We start from the raw sequence: 6,000 nt of genomic DNA, 5'->3' as shown, positions 1-6,000 counted from the left end.
TGGGACTGCCACCGGTTGACTCTAATTCCCAGAAATGTGTCCTTCCGTGTGCCTTTTCTCGTCAATTTGCAAATTCGATCATATTTCTGCTCAAGTTAAGCGTGTCACAAAGATGATGTTCGACTTTTATTGGACCTCTGTTTTCTCTCCCCCTCCATATGTGTGTGTGGATTAGTGTGTGTGTGTGAGGTATGCAGGCTTTACAGTAAATTACCTTGAGAGAAAACTAAAACAAGCATACGAGGCTTGTTTGGCTTTTAATTTCCCATAAGGACTTGTGGACCTCCTCGAAGGCCTTCTTTCCTGACGTATCTATGACACAACATCAAAGAACAGCTCTTTCATGAGCATAAAAAAAAAAAGAATTAAGACATCAAAAAATGGCTGAGAAGCCCCATTAGGAAACTTTGACGGAGGTTGTTTTCATTAGAAGGCCGCAATTGTTACGCAATGTTTTTACTGTACGTGCTGACGTCTAAAAATCGTCAAAACACACGCAGGCACTTGTGGTCAAATAAGCAGTGCGGCATAAAAAGATGGATTGGAGTGACCTGGTTCTGTGCCGAAAAATCTTCTGGATAATGTGTCTGGAGTATACCAACAGTAGATAACAAGGAGAATAATGAAATCATAAAAGGAAAGTACTCGAACCAGGCAGACAAGATTTGACAGACAACAGAAAAGATGAGAGGAGAAGAGAAAGCACGGAACAAATATGGAAAAAAATAAAGGCCCAAAGATCATCAATAGAAAATTGCAGAGTGGAAGGCAACTCATGTCCACCATAACGGACATCAATGGAACAGAGACCAGTGACAAACATAAGATCAGTGAAATAGTTTGTATGTTTTTTTAACCCCTGTGTAATGTTCATATTGTTGTTACTCAGCCAGCGTTTGTGGGTCTAATGGACCCGATGCATTTTGTGGCTTTTAATGCCTCACAATCAAACACTTTTATGTTAAAATACTGAACAGATGTTTACCTTATACCAATAAACATCTGTTTAGTATTTTAAGTATTTTACCTTATACCAATAAACATCTGTTTAGTATTTTAACATAAAAGTGTTTGATTGTGAGGCATTAAAAGCCACAAAGTGCAACGGGTCCATCAGACCCACAAACGCTGGCTGAGTAACAACAATATGAACGTTGCACGGAAAATTTCTCTGCCAGTTTCTGCATCCCACAGGGATTCTTCTTTTGTGTTTCTGCACCTGCGGTTCCCACACAAGGTTGCAACATGGTTTGTCAACATTGTCTGCTCTCATTTTCTTGCACATTTGACCCTCTGATGTTCTGTGTACCTACACACCTAGGCCTGCTGTGTGTATGTGTGTGTGCAGGGGCGCCGCTAGGGATTTTGGGCCCCATGAAAATAATCTTTACAGGGCCCCCTGTATTATAATTTCATCATCATTAGGGGCCTCTGTGGGCCCCCCTCCATCATGGGCCCCTAGAATCTGTCTCCTTTACCCCCCCTTTTCGGCGCCCCTGTGTGTGTGTGTGGTACACAGAACATCAATTTCCACACTTCTTTTAGCCCCGGGTCCAGTGGACCCGGACATATTATATGTAATAGAAATGTGTAAGGGGGGGTGTATGGTGTGTGGTAGAGATGTCCGATAAATGCTTTAAAATGTAAAATTATCGGTATCAATTTTTTTATTATCGGTATCGGTTTTTTTTGTTGTTTTTTTATTAAATCAACATAAAAAACACAAGATACATTTAAAATTAGTGCACCAACCCAAAAAAAAAACCCTCCCCCTTTTACACTCATTCACACAAAAGGGTTGTTTCTTTCTGTTATTAATATTCTGGTTCCTACATTATATATCAACATATATCAATACAGTCTGCAAGGGATACAGTCCGTAAGCACACATGATTGTGCGTGCTGCTGGTCCACTAATAGTACTAACCTTTAACAGTTAATTTTACTCATTTTCATTAATTACTAGTTTCTATGTAACTGTTTTTATATTGTTTTACTTTCTTTTTTATTCAAGAATATGTTTTTAAGTTATTTATCTTTTTTTTTTTTTTTTAAAAAGGACCTTATCGTCACCATACCTGGTTGTCCAAATTAGGCATAATAATGTGTTAATTCCACAACTGTATGTATCGGTATCGGTTGATATCGGTATCGGTAATTAAGAGTTGGACAATATCGGAATATCGGATATTGGCAAAAAAGCCATTATCGGACATCCCAAGTGTGTGGTCATTAAATATGCATTCTGATATATGTTGTTCACAGAAAATGAGCCAAAGTCAGTGAGTCTCAGTTTGAAAAATTAATTAATTGTATAATTTTTCTTTTAATAGCTCTATGCAGTAGTGGTCAACCACATTGGTCAGGTCGCTCTTGAAAAAGAGATTTTCATCTCAATGAGTCTTTACCTGGTTGAATAAAGGAAATTGAACAAGAGAAGATCGGTCAAGTAGACCAGAGGATGTACCACCTATCCTACTAGATCACAGGTGTCAAACTCAAGGCCCAGGGGCCAGATATGGCCCGCCACATCATTTTATTTGGCCCACGAACGCCTGGAAAATGATATGCGTCAAAAGTGCCTTATATGTTTTTTCAGGAAATGTATTCTTTCCATTTTTACATTTAAAAAATATACCGCATTTTTCGGACTATAAGGCACACTCAAAATCCTTTAATTTTCTCAAAAATCGACGGTGCGCCTAATGTACGGAATAATTCCGGTTGTGCTTACCGACCTCAAAGCTATTTTATTTGGTACAAGGTGTAATGATAAGTGTGACCAGTAGATGGCAGTCACACATAAGAGATACGTGTAGACTGCAAGATGACGCCAGTAAACAACACCAAAACTTTAAATGTTCCATTGAAAATAAAGAACATTACACACGGCGCTCAAAAATCTTTCAAAATGTTTTAGTATGACTTTTGAAGCTGCACCGTTTGATGGTTTGTTGGCGCATTACGGCTACCATAGTCAGAAGTACGAGTATTTTTATGGTGTGTGTATAAAGACGCAAAATGGCACCTATTAGCGGACACATTATCTGGCGTTTTGTTTTGCAATATTATGCAAAAGCAAATTTTCTTACCTTCTGGTACCTGCTGATGTGTATTTGGGATCTGCATAAGTCCTGAATATTTGCACAGGTCCGCCATTGTAGTCCAAGCTTCTTCTTTTTCTCTACCTTCTTAATATAAAGGAGTGTATGGTTCTAACTTATATCTTGCTATGGAAGCGCTAAAACATACCGGTGTAGTGAGTTTACATTACTCACCCAAGGAACTTTAGTTATTAGAGAGTTCTGGTCGGACGGTTTTTCACGGGACACATTTCCAACGTTGTTGCACTAGTGAGCCATGGATGAGGAGATGCTGCTCCGTTATTGATTGAAGTAAAGTCTGAATGTCATTAAAACAGTTAGCTCCATCTTCTGACACTTCTTCCACTCCCGTCCTTGCACGCTACACCGCTACAACAAAGATGACGGGGAGAAGACGCCGTCGAAGGTGAGCCACGTAAATAAGACCGACGACAAAACGGCGCATCCTGAAGTGACTTGAAGATGGTCTGTAAAACATGAATGCAACATTTTGAGCAAAGAACCATTACATGTTATGTAGACCACAAGGAAGTGTTTTACATTTAGAAAAAAATCCTAATATGACTCCTTTAATGCGCCTTATGTATGAAAATAGACCTGAATAGAACCACTCATCAGCTGTGCGCCCTATGATCCGAAAAATACGGTATGTACTGCATTAAAGTGGATATCTTTTAAACTTGAAATAAATACTATATCAAAAATGTCCCAAAAATGTTTTCTTTATATCTTTATATCAAAATAGGAATAAATAATCATCTACTTGACTTGTGATTTTAAAGCAAGTTATCCATCGAATTGTACACTGTAAAAATTACATTAGATTTTACGGTACAATTGATGGTGGTTTTTACAACACATCACAGTACATTGAAAAAACGAACTTTTTTTTTTTCCCAATGGTAAAATTCTGTCGACAGAGCTGCTTTGTTGCAAAATGTACGTTTGTTGTTTTGATGGTGCATTACTGCAAATGGAAAAACAGTATCACAATTTTTTAGGTACTGTTTTTCTATTAACAGTAATATGTAGAGATGTCCGATAATGGCTTTTTTGCCGATATCCGATATTCCGATATTGTCCAACTCTTAATTACCGATTCCGATATCAACCGATACCGATATATACAGTCGTGGAATTAACACATTATTATGCTTAATGAATTTATTAATCAATCAACAAAACAATACACAACAATATCACAACAATGCAATCCAATTCCAAAACCAAGCCCGTCCTAGCAACATTAAGAACAACAACAAACAGAGCAATTGAGAGCAATTAAGGACACACAAACATGACACGGAACAATCCAAATGTAGTGAAACAAAAATTAACATTATTGACAACAGCATCAATATTAGTAATAATTTTTTTTTTAAACTAATTGATATTATCCTATAGGTTGATTGGCAACACTAAATTGGCCCTAGTGTGTGAATGTGAGTGTGAATGTTGTCTGTCTATCTGTGTTGGCCCTGCGATGAGGTGGCGACTTGTCCAGGGTGTACCCCGCCTTCCGCCCGATTGTAGCTGAGATAGGCTCCAGCGCCCCCCGCGACCCCGAAGGGAATAAGCGGTAGAAAATGGATGGATGGATGGATGGATGGATGATATTATCATTAAAAACATTAATAAAAAAAATATTTATTATTGAAGTCACAAAGTGCATTATTTTTTTAACATGCCTCAAAACAGCAGCTTGGAATTTGGGACATGCTCTCCCTGAAAGAGCATGAGGAGGTTGAGGTGGGTGGAGTGGGTTGGGGGGGTGTATATTGTAGCGGGGGGTGTATATTGTAGCGTCCCGGAAGAGTTAGTGCTGCAAGGGGTTCTGGGTATTTGTTTTGTTGTGTTTATGTTGTGTTACAGTGCGGATGTTCTCCCGAAATGTGTTTGTCATTCTTGTTTGGTGTGGGTTCACAGGGTGGCGCATATTTGTAACAGTGTTAAAGTTGTTTATACGGCCACCCTCAGTGTGACCTGTATGGCTGTTGACCGAGTATGCATTGCATTCACTTGTGTGTGTGAAAAGCCGTAGATATTATGTGATTGGGCCGGCACGCAAAGGCAGTGCCTTTAAGGCACGCCTCCAATATTGGAAATCGGGAGGGGCACTGAAATTCGGGAGTCTCCCGGGAAAATGGGGAGGGTTGGCAAGTATGACTGGGAGACGCAACTGCTCTGTACTTCTCCCTACATCCATGTACCACTCCGTACAGTGGCATTTTAAAAAGTCATAAATTGTACTTTTTGAAACTGATACCGATAATTTCCGATATTACATTTTAAAGCATTTATCGTCCGATAATATCGGCAGTCCGATATTATCGGACATCTCTAGTAATATGTAATATGTAAAAAAACACTAATGTTTACAGTGAAATTCAGTCTTTCATGGTAAAATCTACATTTAAAAAAAAAAAAGTTTTACACATAAAGAATATATACAGTATATAATAATCTAAATCATTGGCAAATTCAAATATATTTCGCTGTTACAAGTGGCCCTACAATGGTAGCCATACCTTCGATGTGGCCCTCAATGAAAACGAGTTTGACACCTCTGTACTAGATGAAGTCAAACAAGCCCTAAGGAAAATGAAACCTTGGAGAGGAAGAATTAACAGCAGACGCAGACACTACAATAATCACTGCCCTATTTAACAAGAATCTTGCATGAGGAAGAAATACCCTCTAAGTCACGGGTGTCAAACTCATTTTAGATCGAGGGCCACATGGAGAAAAATCTACTCCCAAGTGGGCCAGACTGGTAAAATCACGGCACGATAACTTAAAAATAAAGACAACTTCAGATTGTTTTCTTTGTTTAAAAATAGAACAAGCACACTCTGAAATTGTACAAATCATAATGTTGTTGGGTTAATAGTATATA

The 6,000-nt window shown here is 38.5% G+C and overlaps 1 long non-coding RNA gene across 1 annotated transcript in view; it reads right to left on the bottom strand.

The window, feature by feature from the left end:
* LOC133641795 (uncharacterized) overlaps nucleotides 1–3,308 on the bottom strand; it is a 3,534-nt gene extending 226 nt beyond the window's left edge. Inside the window, exons 1-2 of the long non-coding RNA XR_009824340.1 lie at nucleotides 3,279–3,308; nucleotides 3,093–3,188 (exon numbers count right to left, since the gene is read on the bottom strand). This is a non-coding gene — a long non-coding RNA (uncharacterized LOC133641795). The remainder of the gene's footprint in view (nucleotides 1–3,092; nucleotides 3,189–3,278) is intronic.
* Nucleotides 3,309–6,000: the final 2,692 nt, after the last annotated feature.

This window comes from Entelurus aequoreus, linkage group LG24 (assembly GCF_033978785.1).
Source record: "Entelurus aequoreus isolate RoL-2023_Sb linkage group LG24, RoL_Eaeq_v1.1, whole genome shotgun sequence".
Classification (NCBI taxonomy): domain Eukaryota; kingdom Metazoa; phylum Chordata; class Actinopteri; order Syngnathiformes; family Syngnathidae; genus Entelurus; species Entelurus aequoreus.
Note: the sequence above shows the minus strand (reverse complement) of the source record. Positions and strands in the feature narration are given on the sequence as shown.